Raw genomic sequence first — 15,592 nt, 5'->3', positions numbered from 1 at the left:
GAATGCATCAAGATCTGATATACAGGTTGCCTTTCTACAAGAAAACCATTGAAGCTTGTGTACTTGACAAAGCAAGACATGTGCTAGGAAAGGTTGGTAGGGAGGCTCCAAAATGAAGCTAAGGCAAAATTTTGGAGGGTGGTTGTAGCCGCTACAACAACTTGATGAAGTATATGTTATGTCCATTATTGATGTTGAAGGTTCTCCTTATCTTTGATGGATGCATGGAGATAATATGATGGCATTGTGGTTCAAGAGATTGATATTTTTTCCTATTGATTATGGCTCTTCCTATATGTGGAAAAAGCATGTTACATGAAGTCAAGAGGATGTTTACTGATATGTTGTTGCTACAACTGCTTGGTGATGCTTGGAAGCATTGCATATTTGGTCACATTGGAAACTTTGATGCTACATTAACTTATCTTACATTACTCCTTTATAATGAGGATGTCCATGCTATTGTTGCTTCTAGAAGATGATTATGTTGCAGATTCCTATATGGTGCACGTTGGTTGCTGATGATTAACATGGTCTTTCTACCTCACTATTAAGGTATCTATTTTTGATTATAAATTTCATATATCTATTTTGGTGTAGAGGTCATGAAAAGAACCATGTTGTAAATCATTGTAAAATTTAGTCATATATGGGCTATTGGGATCAGGCCGTGTAATGTATTTAATCACATTATGTTGAGACATTGATGTAATTTTTTTTTTCCAATATGTAAACCCCACAAGTTGGGTAATTGATGTAATCATGGGAGCATAGATTCATTGGTCATATGAAAGGCAATATTTGGTCGAGTCATCAAGTCCTATACTCTATTGAATATCTTTAGAAGGTTCAACATATGCTCAGGGGGAGCATGGTCAATATGCAATTTTCATATTCAGCAGATCAGACCTACATCGATCCTCTCTATAAAGGGGGAGAGAAGCCTTCATTCAAAAATTTTCATCCCTTTTCCCTTGATGTCAAAAGGGGAGAGAAGGTTGGTGTTTGAAGAAGAATCTTTGTAGAGATTCTTGGTGAGAAGTCTTAGTATTTGCAGATATTTATAGGTGATGACCAAACACCAAAGTGGTTGTCGTAAATTCCAAAAGGGGATAATGTCAGCATTATGGATAATGTGTCATCCTTGATGGAAAACAACTTGATAAATATGTCAACATTGTGATAAAAACATGCTTATGCAGATTGATACATATGCTACAAATGATATGGATAGAGAAATGACAATTCAAAGACACATGGATTGTAAAGGTGAAGCTCGAGAAAGTATATGTGGATCCTATGAAGAAGGGTCGCGTACATACGTGGGTTCTATAAGGGAAAGTAATATACAAAATCCAAAATATGGTAATTTGAATACCATGGGTCTTTGCCATGGTATTGGCCCACAATAATTGGAGTGACAACAATTATTTCATCTTGTCAAAGAATACTAACAACATTGCCAAGGGATTTTCCTAAGGTATTGGCCAAGACTAAATCTATATAAGGAGATGGAGATAAAGATGTTAAGAGTGAAAGTAATGGTTATAAATGTGTAATCATATTTAGAATAGGTGTGCACTAGGGAGTAAGAAGAAGACTTAGACCTGAAAGATATATAATTTTGACAGTGAAGGTTGTAGAGAGTGAATTTTGTTTGCAGCGAAATTTTTTCAGATCTGTATGCAGGTGTAATACAAAGGAAGCACGTACATACATGGGTTGGCTTCAAAAAAATAACGTATACATTATGAAGTAAATCTAATCATGATTTGCAGTGACATTTTTTTTTTTTTGTGATGGTTAATAATGTATGGCTTGGTATATTGATGAATGGTTGTGCATTGGTATGATCTGATGGCTTATATCTGATATGGATCTGTTTGATCTAGTTTCAATGGTTGATTGAGATTCAATTCAGTGATTGATGTTATAATGATTCAGTTGGTTCAGTGATTGTCTTTCCGATTCAGCATTCAGTTTAGTATTGAGCTTAATGATTGGTGCAGGTCTAGTGTGAAAATATGATGAAATGTGGCCTACATGTTTTGATGTTTTGAGTGAGGTGGATCCAATATAAAATATCATGAAACATAGTCCACAAGAGGTGTTGAGGGTTGGAGCCTTCAATGAGGGATTCATAATTTCCTTCTAGTGGTAGCTAGAAAATTTATGTAGGGGTAGGTGCTCCCTTCCCATAGGAGCTGGTGAACAAGATTAGAGGGTTTGAGCGCCCTTCTAGTGAGTGATGGAGAATGAGTGGAGGTTGTAGCCTCCTCCAGGTGGGTGCCTATGTGCTGGTAAGAGTAGTTCCCATAAAATATGTAATGAAGTTTTCTTAATAATAAAATAAGAAGACAAAGACAATAATAACGATGGTTTTCTACCACATTGGGTTTCCACATAAAAATCTTGGTCTTATCATGTGTTGTTGTGTTGCTTATGTGTGATGGTTTATTATTCTCTTACTACTCATGGTTACTGTTTAATTAATGAATAATGAAATAATGAAATACTGGTTGAAGATGAATATCTGATGAAACATATAAAATTAGTTATTTGGATATACGCGGTTTACATTTACCATATTTGTGTACATACACAGGTTTCATGAATGATAGTAGTGTACAAAAATAAGAATATGAAATGAAAAGTTAAAGTGAGTTTAAAAAATTGATTCTTCCCCCCTGCCGTCCCCCCCCATTAGCATTTTTCCTAACAACATGCTCGACACATATCCTTCTAACCAACTATACACTCCCTTATGTAATGTAAATATCGATTTAACAATGTATGTACTATCAAAAAATATTTTCAAGGGGTTAGCTCAACTTGTTGTTTCCAATGTTGGTGGACCTTTCACTATTTCCATGTCAATAGGAACCTGACTCAAATCACTTTGGATTATATGCACTAATCTATGTTGACATGTTTATTAGGGATGCCATCCACAAATATGGAGCATCTATTGAATTTTCTTACAATATTTTCCTTTAAAAAATTTATCAATGTTGTAGGACCTTTTACTATTTCCATGTCAATAGGAACCCAACTCAAATCCCTTTATATTAGATGCACTAATATATGTTGTTAGGTTTAATAGGGATTCCATCCACAAATATGGAGCATCTCTTGAATTTCCTTATAATATTTTCCTTTAAAAAAATATAAAAAAAATTCTCAAAATATAAAAGGCTCTATATATTTTTTAATATATAATTTTCTTAAAAGTTATATATTTATTATTCCCTATCTATTAATTTAATATACAATTACAAAGCATACATTTTATCCACACATTTGTCCAATTTATATTTGGCATTCTTTATGGCTTTTTTTGTGACGTTCAAATAAGTGGTGATGTAGGAGGCTACATGGGACTACACTCAAAGGTCCAATTCCTTCAAGCTTTTCTAGCTTAACCTCTTTGACAAAACTGTATGTATTTGCTATCATTTTCATTTCCATATGTGTGAGTCATTTTTTCCTACTGAAATGAGATTTCAAGTATTAAGTAAATTGGTTCATAAATTGACATCAGACATCACTCTTTTTTGGTGTATTTTTTCTTTGCATATTGGCAAGAGATTAAGTGACATAAATTTAGGTTGCTCATCATTTTCATTCCTAACATATATGAAGAATTTGAAACTACTGTAAGTGAACTAACCTTTTCTACTTACAAATCTTAAATTGATACAAATAATTTGATTATGTTACTTATTTTCTAGACAAGAAGATTTCTAGCATATCATGTTTTATGCAGATCACTAAGAATCAACACGATTTCTAGTGAAATTCCTTCATACATTGGAGAATTTAGTGATATGGAATGCTCGTAAGCCATTTTTTTTTATAGTTCTTATATATTCTTGGATCAATTGCCTTCCATATACCACTCTCATGACTTAGGGATCCCTAAAGCATTTATATTTCATCTACAATGGTTTTATGAAAGCAAATTGATAATCACTTAGAATATAAGGTGAGATGTGTATAAATTTGTCCCACAAACACAATGAGATGACTACATAGATAAAAAAAATAGGATATAAAATAGTTTTCGTACAAGAAGAAACCAAAATTTTGAATGTTAACTACCTATAATGTTAGGTTGGTGGAAATAAACAATTTTGCTACACTTAAAACAATCAAAAGAACAAAATAAAACTATGAAAATCACATTAACAGAATCATATATATGCAGTTTAATATGTAAAATAAATACCTTACTTTTTTATTCTGTTGTAGCATATGTACCACTTCTAGTCCTCATGTTATGAAAGGAATGTATTCATTGAGTAGGAGACATTATATAAATTTTCAATTTCAACAATAGTTTTCTTTTTTTGTTTTAGGTAAGATGAAAGGGATTCTTTTACTACAAGCTAATTCCTGGAATATGTGTGAGATATATCATGGAAGAAGGAAACCCTTTGGTCCTGGAGTCTCTGCAATGTATGTAATTTTTATTGAAGCCCTACGTTATCTCCTACAAAATTGAATGGCCCAGGGGCTGATTCAAGTCATTTCATTGCTAGAGATGAACTAGGAGAAAATGGTTAATTAGTCATTTGTGGATAAATATTCTTCATTATTTTAGAATACAATGTTTATTGGATAACAAGATGTATCTCTTGAAAATTTTATTTTAAGCTTTAGGTTGTAAAATTATAAAGGAAAATACTCAATGCTTTAGGCAGAGTCATACTGATATTTCTGATTGGCTCTAAGTTCAATGGAGAAATTATATTCAACCTAATTAACTATTCAAGTTCTCAGAATTATCTTTTCCTTGTTGACCTCCCAAGAATATATTTGATAGAGTGATCCAAATAATTGAAAAAATGGTAGATAAATGGATCACAAATCCAAAAAATTGGCCACCAAGTTTAAAAATTTCACCTAATTTAAGATGCCATTCATTTTTACGATTCTTCCGATTGATTCCAGCCCTTAATAATTATCGAAGATTGGAGAAGCTTTTCTTGAAATTACTTTGGGACAACTCTAAAGGGGGGAATTATTCCATAAATTAAACAAGAATCTATTTTGTTAGCCCAAGAACTGGGGATAATACATACAAATACTAAGCTCAATCATTATGTGCAAAATGGAGACAAAATTAAATTCCTATAATATTCCCTTCCCTTCTAACAACAATAATGGACTAACTTAGACATTCTACTACTAAAAGAAAAAGGTAGGGTGAAAAAGGGTAGCCTTGAGGAAGGTTTAAAGAGGGTTTGAAGAATGGAGAAGCAACCCGATTGCTCAAAATAAAAAAATCAATGAACTAAAATTAGATGGTGTGGATTGATTAGAGTAGAATATTTAGTTGATGATTTGTTAACTAAAAATGATCCTAACTTTAAAGTAAACAAGATTGCAACTTTTGTTGGAAGTGAAAATGGGCATTGACACATGGCAAGGATTATTGTAGAAAATATAGGAGAAAGAGTTGGAAAGCAACACATGTGGCCAACAGGCCTTGCATAGCAGAGAACATCCCCTAGCTCAACGGTCTATGGGGTCACCCAACCAATGGGAAGACATCACCTAGAAAAAATGACGTAAGAATTTCATGTAAGGATAGGTTCATAGCATTCCCTAGAGTTTACTTCGATGGAAATATAGTATAAGGGTGGAAACATAATAGGTTGATGGGTGTGAGGACCTAGAATTAGAAAAATGAGCTTCATTTGTTAATGTCTAGAGTACCCTAATTGAGTTGACAACTCTCAAATTATATTTTTAATCACATATCTACCATTTAATCTCAATACCACCCATTTAATCACATATCTTGTGTTGGCATTATGGCTAATGTGTGGTCCCTGATGGAAACCTTCTAGATAAATATATAATTCATGTTAACAATATGATGTTATGAAGACAAAATGCTGGTACAGATGTTACAAATGATATAGATAGAGAAATGGCAGTTTAGGTATAAAAGGATGACAAAAGTGAAGTTTGAGAAAATATACGTGGTTCCTGAGAAGAATAGTCACATACATATGCATGTCTTATGAGAAAAAGTCATGTACATAATCTGAACCATGGAAATCTAGATACTAGGGACAAATACCATTGTATTTATCCATAGTAATTGTTGCAACAACGTTTATTTGATCTTGTCAACAAATAATAACGAAATTACCAAAGGATTTACCTAAGGTATTGGCTAAGGGAAAAACCATATAAGGAGATGGAGATGAAGGTGTTAGGGGCGCAAGTAATGGGTTATTCATGTGCGATCTGATATGGAACATGTGTGCACCAGGGAGTAAGGAGAAGGTTCAGATCTAATAGATTTGAAAGTGTAGTGAAGCAAAATGAATACACTTGCCTAATGTGTTTATTCTTATAGCTAATAATGATAATTTTGTGGTTATAATGATGCTATGATATGAATGTGTGACAATGAAGTTTGCGGAATGTGAATTATGTTTGCAACGAAAGGTTTCAGATATGTATGCAAGTTTGCTTCTGGATAGTCGCGTACATAAGAAAACCTATTTATGTTGAGTTGCATATATATTCTGAGATTTGTTTTTCAAAATGTTGAGATTTGTAGACAAGTGTTATGTATGGTAGTAGCATATATACACATACGTATCTTATGGAAGTCGCGTATATACACTAGGGTTTACAATTACTACTTGATGATGATAACTGATGATTTGTTGCCGTACGTCAATGATGTATTGATAAGAAAGGTCTGTATTTGTAAATGTTGATTAAGTCGATTATGGTTTGGAATATTGGTTAGTTATAATGTTGCAAAAGTGTAGCTAGGCATGGTTCAATGGTTTGTGAATGGTTTAGTACTTGATTAAGTGGTTGGTTCAAAGTTTCAGTGATTCTGTTAGTTAAATGGTTCAATGTTTAGTAATATGAGATCTGTATGCAGGTTGTATGCAAAGGAAGAGCGTGTATACACATGTTTTCTTTAGAACAGTCGCATATACATTCTGATGTAAATATGACCAGGTTTTGTACTGACTTTGTAGATGACAATATGGTCATTATCTTTATTCGTGACTGGTTACTCAGTGGATTGATTTATGGCTTGGTATATTGATGAATGGATGTGAAATGGTATGATCTGGTTATGGTGATTCAATATTCTATGATGGTATCTTGGTTTGATCAATTATTAGATTATTTGTTTTAGTATTTGAATTCAGAGTTGTTAATTGGTATTGAGCATAATGTTGGGTGTGGGTCCAGTTTGAAAATATGATGAAAAGTGGATGATCTAGGTGGCTCTATAGATGCTTAGAAGTCAAAGAAGGACAAGAATAGCTCAAAAATAAAAGTCCTTAGATTTATCCCAAACAAGGACCAAATCGTAGTGGTCGTCTCCTTGATTCCAATGGTGCGAATGACACTCAAATTCGAGTTTGTGTTCTCCATATATTTGCGGTCAAAGTTTTGGTCAAACTTGGCCAAGTGGCAGGCTTAATAAGGCAACAAATTGACCAAAACACAAGGCACAGAATCCGGCCACCGGATGGGAGAATTTTTCTCCTACTTAAAAATCCGAATGACCCTTATTTTTGAAAAATAAAAAATGATCGTATTGTTTAATAAAACGAAAAAAATATTAAAATGGGAGGTGGGTCGAGCCCGCCAAACCCACCCTCCCCACCATTCACGATATGTTATATTGTATTAAAAAAAATCCAACATGGGCTGGTGGGCTGCCAACTCCGCCACACCCCATGGCCATAACATATCTATATCTATATCTATATCTATATATATATATATATATATATATATATATATATATATATATATATATATATATATATATGTATATCACATATTAACAAGGTGTAATGACCCTGTTGACTGAAACCTTTAGAGCATAGTTTGTAATAAATGTATTATATATAACACATAAAGGTTTGCAATTGGCCGCCAAACTACACATAACGGTTGGCTAATTTATATATGACCACCGGGAATTAACTGCTGAGATATGTAAAACATTATTCGCCAAAATGGGGGTTCGGTGGGGTTGGGAGCCCCAATCTCCCTGCCACTATTCATAGCGTTTCACCAATGTACCAAATGATCTGCATGGTAAACTCTTCCACTAAAACTTTGTAAGAACCACTCATTCTAGTCGACTGGGAGGAGCGCCTAGCTAGATCAGAGCGGAACCATGAGCGGGCAGAGGGTGTGGAAACCTGAACGTGGAGAATCTTAAGACGATGAAAAGATTTCCTTAGAGGGCCAGAGATGCCAGTGACAAAATTTGTCAATCTTATAGTCTTCTTTTCATGTTTTCTCACCAGGAGCCCAACCTTGCAGCCAAATATCCATTTGAGCAACAAAAAATTAAGTTTCCTGTAGGAGGGAATCTTTGGAGAATCTTGTGGAATCTAAAAGATTCCCTTGGAGGCTGATTTTTTACTGAGGCAGAATGGTGCCAAGTTTTTAGTCATTTTCCACAGAATTTCACAGGGGGCACAATGGTGTGCTCAAAATATTCTTCCGAGCAATGGATTTTTCAACATCTTGAAGAGGGAATCTTTGAGGGAATCTTGAAGATGCCGGAGGGTCCATAATTTGATGGTGTTAGAAAGGGCCAAAGTTTATAATCGTTTAACATGATTTGGCACCACGAATTCAGCAGTGATGTCCATTTCAACAATTGAGCTTTGCATTTTTTGGCCATCCCCGAAAGTGGAGGTATATGATGTAGTTATGTCATCCTTTCCTTCTGATTTTCTGAGATGATTTTTTTTGTTGTTGATATCCCTGATTACTATTATGTTGAGGGATACTTGTATGCCAAATTTTGTGAGATTTTATTAGCTTGTCATGCTGAAGGGATTCCCATTTGAGTGAGAGTTCCTATAGGGAGAATGTCTTGTGGAGAGACATGCCACTCTTGTTGAGGGAATTTTCCCATATGATTGAGAGTTCTTGAGAATGTCTTATGAAAGAACAAGCCACTCTGGTTGAGGGTATTCATTCTTGTAATGACAAAGAACATACCATGTACATCATCATCATCTATAGCTTTTCATGAAGCGACCTCCCCACTCTTGACACCAGGGCTTGGAGACGTAATCCACACTACGTGAACTCCGTTATCAATGTGTTTGTACCCTCTGATTTGCTGATCATCATTATGTTTCCTATTCTTTATAGTATGAACATGTGATTTTTATATACTCTTTTATATGAAATTCTGCTAACATCACAAAAGTAAAAAATCTTGGTTAATTCTAGCTGCTGAAGAAATTTGGATTAAGTTTGTTATCAGAGTCGTCTTCTCATTGATGTGAATTTCATGAGTGAATGATTGAACTTGAAACAAAAAAGAAAATGGAGGGTGACAAAGGCATGTACGAGGCCTTCTAAACGATGTAAAAAATGGTAGACATAATGTATGCATCTTATGAAGAGAAGATGGCAAGGGAGGAACATGAGTAAGAAAGAGTAGAGGATGTTGCTCCATCCACCCCTCGAGTGTACATTCATCTTCTTCATCGTCTTCTCATCATTTATATGAGGAGATTAGTCAAAGCCTTCAAGAAGAGAATGTTGTATTGAGGATACTTCTATGAGAAGAGAAAGAGGATAAGAAGAGATTGCAGCTTCAACTACAAGCCATGGAAGAGGCCTTGGAAGAATTGAAGCGTAATGAAGGCTTAGTGAAGCCATCATCACTTGTTTCATAATCTACAATTAAGGTAAAAATTGTTGACCGTTCTTCAGTTTCATTTTCACATGACGTTATTTTTGTTGGAAACATGGAGGTACTGATTTCAGGGACTCGCATGAGATTCCTTACCAAGGTGGGATATAAAGGAGGAGGACTTGGTGTTAATGGCCAAGGAATGACTCAACCATTGGAAGTTGTACAAAGACCTCAATTTGCAGGTTTGGGATACACTGAAGGAGAGTGATCAAAGGTATCAAAAGCTTCCAAGACATTGTTGAAACCATCGAGGAAAGAGAATGATGGGAACACATCACCATCCTTCCATGACAATGCACATCACAAAGTGAGAGATAAGGCAAGCTCTCATCGTCAGAATCACGCCAGAGATAGTTCAGAGAGGTATAAATAGTCTAAGTATTCTAAAGTTCATTTTGATTACAAGAATGTTAATGATGAACACAAATCATGGCATAGAAAAACATGTAGTTTTTGTAGTCTACATAACCATGTGATTGTTGAGTGCTCGAAGAGAATGGCAGCAAGAAATAGGATGAGGTGTGAAAGGCCTTCTCCACATCAGGGAAGGAAGCAGGTTGAGCAGGTTTGGAGGAAGAAGAATTTTTGCAGTCATTGCAACCAAGGTGGTAATCAAAGAGCCACCTGTTGGAGGCTCCATCCAGAGCAGTGTCTCATGGACAAAGCATTCATGCAGGAACTAGTTGGTGATGATGTTCAAAAGGAAAATATGCCACATTCCCCTTAGTTCATTTTATTTTGTAAGAGATGGTTTTTCTAGATATGGTAGTTTGTCATGGCCACATTTTGTAAATCACATGTTGCGATATAAATGTAAAAGTGATGATGTGTTTTCCATTTCTTATTAAAGCAACGATGATGTTTTTTCCCTTTATTGAGCGTTGGGGCATTTCTTTCTATTTTGATGTAAACTTGACCAAAGAGTGTGTCATATAAAATCTTGGAAAGTATGGGGATTCATGCGTCATGGTTGTTCATCGAGCATGTAGTTTGCAAAGATTGTAATATAGGTTTGCAGAGGATGCAGGTGTCGGTTCATCACTTATGGCACCGAAGGACAAGGGTGAAGGAGAAGGAAGGGTGACCAGTCAGGACACTTGTGGTGTAGACAACGTTCACAATAGTTGTAGATTATCTTCATGATTTTGGATGACCAAAATCTCCTCAGTGGGGAGGGGTGATCCAGGTGGCTCTAGAGACAGTCAAAAGTCAAAGATGGACCATAATATCTCAAAAATAAAATTCATCGGATTGCTCCCAAACTAGGACGAGATCATATTGCTCGTCGCCCTCATTCCAATGGTGTGAATGACACAAAAATTTGAGTTCGTATACTCCAGATATTTGGGTTAAAGTTTTTGTCAAACTTGGCCAAGTAGTAAGCTTAACGAGGCAAAAAATTGATAGAGACTCGACGCACGAAATCCGACCACTTGACAGGTGAATTTTCCACCTACTTAAAAATCCCAATGACCCTTATTTTCGAGAAAATAAAAAATGATCATATTGTTTAATAAAACGAAAAACAATATTAAAAATGGGGCGTGGGCTAGGCCTGTCGGACCCTCCCCCCCCCCACTGGTCATGATATGTTATATTGTATTAAAAAAAATCCAAAATGGGGTGGCAGGCCGTCACCTCCGCTACACCCCATGACCATAGCATATATATATCACATGTTAACAAGGCATAATGACCCTGTCGACTAAAACCTTCAGTTCATGGTTTGTAATCAATGTATTATATATAAAACATAACAGTTTGCAATTGGATGCCAAACTACACATAACGATTGGCTAATTTAGATATGACCACCGGGCACTAACCACCGAGATATGTAAAACAATATGAACCAAAATGAGGGGCTAGTGGCATTGGAACCCTCGACCTCCCCACCACTATTCATAACATTTCACGAATGGACCAAATAGTCCACATGGTAAATTCCGCCGACAAAAAGTTTTAAGAAATGCTCATTCTATTCGACTGATAGGAGCATTGGACTAGACCAGAGTGGAACCATGAGTGCATAGAGGGTGTGGAATCCTGAAATTGGAGAATCTTAAGACGCTGAAAAGATTCCCTTAGAGGGCCAAAGATGCCATTGACAAAATTTGTCAAGCTTATAGTCATTTTTGCAAATTTTCTCTCCAGGAACCAAACCGTGCAGTCAAAATTTCCTTTTGAGAAACATAAATTCAGGTGTGCAACAACAAGGAATATTTAGATAATCTTGTGGAATCTAAAAGATTCCCTTGGAGGCTGATTTTTGATCGAGGCAGAATGGTGCCAACTTTATAGTCATTTTTCACAGAATTTCATAGGGAGTGCAGTGGTGTGCTTAAAATATTCATTTGAGCAACAAATTTTTTGGCCATATTCAAGAAGGAATCTTTGGGGAATCTTCAAGATGCCCGAGGGCCCAGAATTTGACGGTGTCAGAAAGGGGCAAAGTTTACAGTCATTTGACATGATTTCACACCATGAATTCAATGGTGATGTTTGTTTCAACAGCTAAGCTTTGAATTTTTTGGCCATCCTAGAAAGTGGAGGTATATGATGCAATGATGTCATGATTTCCTTTTGATTTGCTAAAATGATGTTTTTGTTCTTGAGATCCCTAATTACCTTTATGTTGAGGGATACTTGCATGCCACATTTTGTGAGATTTTATTAGCTTTTCATGTTGAAGGGATGCCCATTTGAGTGAGAGTTCCTATAGGGAGAATGTATCATGGAGAGACATGCCACTCTTGTTGAGGTAATTTTCCCATATGAGTGAGAGTTCCTGAGAGCTTCTCGTGGAGAGAAGAGCCGCTTTGGCCGAGGGTATTCATCCTTGTAATGACAAAGAACATACCATGTACATCATCATCATTTACAACATTTAATGAAGCAGCCTCCCCACTCTTGACACTAGGGTTCGAAGACATAATCCACACTAGGTGACCTTCGTTATCAATGTGTTTGTGTTATCTTATTTGCTGATCGTCATTATGTTTCCTATTCTTTACGGTATTCACATGTCATTGTTCTATAATATTTCATATGCAATTCTACTAACATCACATAAGTAAAAGATCTTGGTTAATTCCGGTAGCCGAAGAGATCCGGATCAATGGCATACATGTTTTGTTGGTTGTTTAGAAGGTGGATCCAGTTTGTGTTGGAAACTAGATCACTACTAGGGGGGTGAATTAGTAGTGAGAGCGCTTATAAATTCTTCTTCAAATTATTAATCTTTTAAGCCATGCACAAACTGAAGCACATGAGCAAAAATTAGAGCATCTAACACAAGTAAAACCATACAAGCATTCAACACAAAAGACACAAATATTTCTGGTGGAAAACATTTATTTGGGAAAAAAACCATCGTATAGTGCTGGTGCTACTTTGCTTTAAATTTATTAACCAAAAAATCATTTACATCATCATAGATGGATATGTCTTGCAAGGAAGTTTCCCATACTAAATCGATTTTGTGAACACTCATCCACTCATGGCCTCTACCCCCAACAATCCTTGCCCAACCCCCATTGGCCTATGAGAATATTACTTCCTTTACTAAAGATATCGACCAACGTCGATAAGGAACACCCATCCCTTCTTCACCAAGCTATCTCTATCTGGTGATCATCTATGGCCAAATTTCAGAATATTTCAAATTGGACCCCTGCACAAAACAACAACTTTCTTCAAATTTACATTCACTCAACACACTAAGAGTATCAACCAATTTTCTCACAAAAATATATGTCAAATTATCCTCAACAATTATGTTTGCGAATACCATAGGAAAATACCATGGTTACCCCAATACCACAAACACCTATACCATCAGATTATCCTCAACAATTCTCCACATGAACACCACAGGAAAATACCATGGTGATCCCAATACCACAGACACCTATACCATCAAATTATGCTCAACAATTATCCATGTGAATACCACAGGAAAATACCATGGTTAGCCCAATACCACGAACACCTATACCATGGTAATATCTAAGTTAATACCACAGGTAAATACCATGGTTATGCAAATACCATGGACACATGTACCATGGTAATCTCCAAGTCAATACCATGGACACATGTACCATGGTAACCTCCAAGTCAATACCATGGGTAAATACCATGGTTATTCTAGTACCACAAACCCTTTTACCATGGTAATCTACAAGTCAATACCATAGGTAAATACCACATGTATGTCAGTAGCACAGCTGCCTGTACCATGGTAATCTCCAAGTCAATACCATGGGTAAATACCATGGTTATGCCAATACCACAAACTACTATACCATGGTAATATCCAAAACAATACCATGCGAAAACACCATGGTTATGTCAATACAAAGACTATCCAAACCAAGGTAATATCACATGCCAACTTACTCCACACAAATACCAATAACAATGTAAGCTATCAAATGGGAACTGCACTGAGTACTCGCTTTTTTGAGTTAGCAAAAAATCATCCGATGTTGAAAAGTGTTGCTTGAGAATGCACCTTCTTTTTTAGCATATTTTTTACACTTTGAATTTTCTTATGTATCAAGTATGAACATTATTTTTAAAATGTTAGTGATTTCCATGTTGATTTTGAAAAGTGTTGATGCAACATCAACGCCTTTTTTAGAAGATTTATTTTTGACACTTTAAATTTCTAATGTGTTGAGTGTGGATAATTATTTTTTAAATTTAACAAATTTTGAAGTAGTCATCGTTTTCTTCTTCTTCTTCTTCCTTGAGATATTTATTTTTAAGTGTTTTTCAGGTTTGTGCCTTTTGTTTTGTTTTTTTTGTTTTTTGTAGTGAGATCTTCGTTTTTTGCATGGTATATTTTAAAGTTACAATTTTGTATATATTTATCTATCATTAATTAATATTTCAATGCACATCAAATAATTATCACTATAAAAGAAATAATTTTTAACAGTTGACATAAAATACACATTTTGAATATAGATATAACAAAAAAAATACACATTTTGAGATTTTTTTTTGGCTAAAATGACATTTCAAATAAATGATTTTTATGGGAAAATTTTAACAATTATTTTTTTTTAAATAGATTTTTTTTTTTTTAATTTTAATTTATTTATTTTATTTTTATTTGAATTTTATGTCAAATAATAATAATAATCACAATTTTTTTTCAAAAAATAATGATTCACATAAAAATTAAAGTGAAAATCACATAATACAAATATTAAACATATAACAACAATAATTGAATACTTATTCTTCTCATAAAATCTCAAAGTCAAAACATTACAACTATTGAATAGTTCCAAAAAATAAGCTTGATTTGTAAGCATAACTTAAATTTAATCAATAATATCATATAATCCATTATCATAATCTGCTAGAGTTTCATTATTGTCTTTTTCCATAATATTTTGTCCTTCAGTTTGATCATTTTCCTCTTCTGATGGATCATTGATGTCTACAAATCTCCCAAAGTATCTTCGGATGGGTCTTTGATGTCTGTAAATATTCAGATGGATCTTTGATGTTAGCAAATCTCCCCCGCCTGTGCCCAGGGTCCAGGGTCGATTCTAGGAATCAGCCTTGGGCACCCAAGGTCGCGGGCTTGGGTGGGGAAACATTGCCTGCACTCACCCATGCCTGTGGACTTGGGGCTATGGGTGCCTAGGCTCAATTATCGGAATCGACAGTGGGTGCCTAAGACCCCTACATCGTGGGCCTAAGTAGGAGCACCTCGCCCACCCCTGGTCAGGCCCATGAGCTAGATACCCTAACCATCTAGGGTGTTTGGGCCTAGTTAGGGGTGCCTCCCACCCCCCAGGTTCACGACGACTCCCAAAATCGACCCTAGCTCCGAGCGCCCAGGGG

Source organism: Pinus tabuliformis, chromosome 6 (genome assembly GCF_031772625.1).
Source record: "Pinus tabuliformis cultivar Carrire ecotype Pingquan chromosome 6, CPIR1, whole genome shotgun sequence".
In the NCBI taxonomy this organism is placed as follows: domain Eukaryota; kingdom Viridiplantae; phylum Streptophyta; class Pinopsida; order Pinales; family Pinaceae; genus Pinus; species Pinus tabuliformis.
This window is presented reverse-complemented; position numbering follows the sequence as displayed.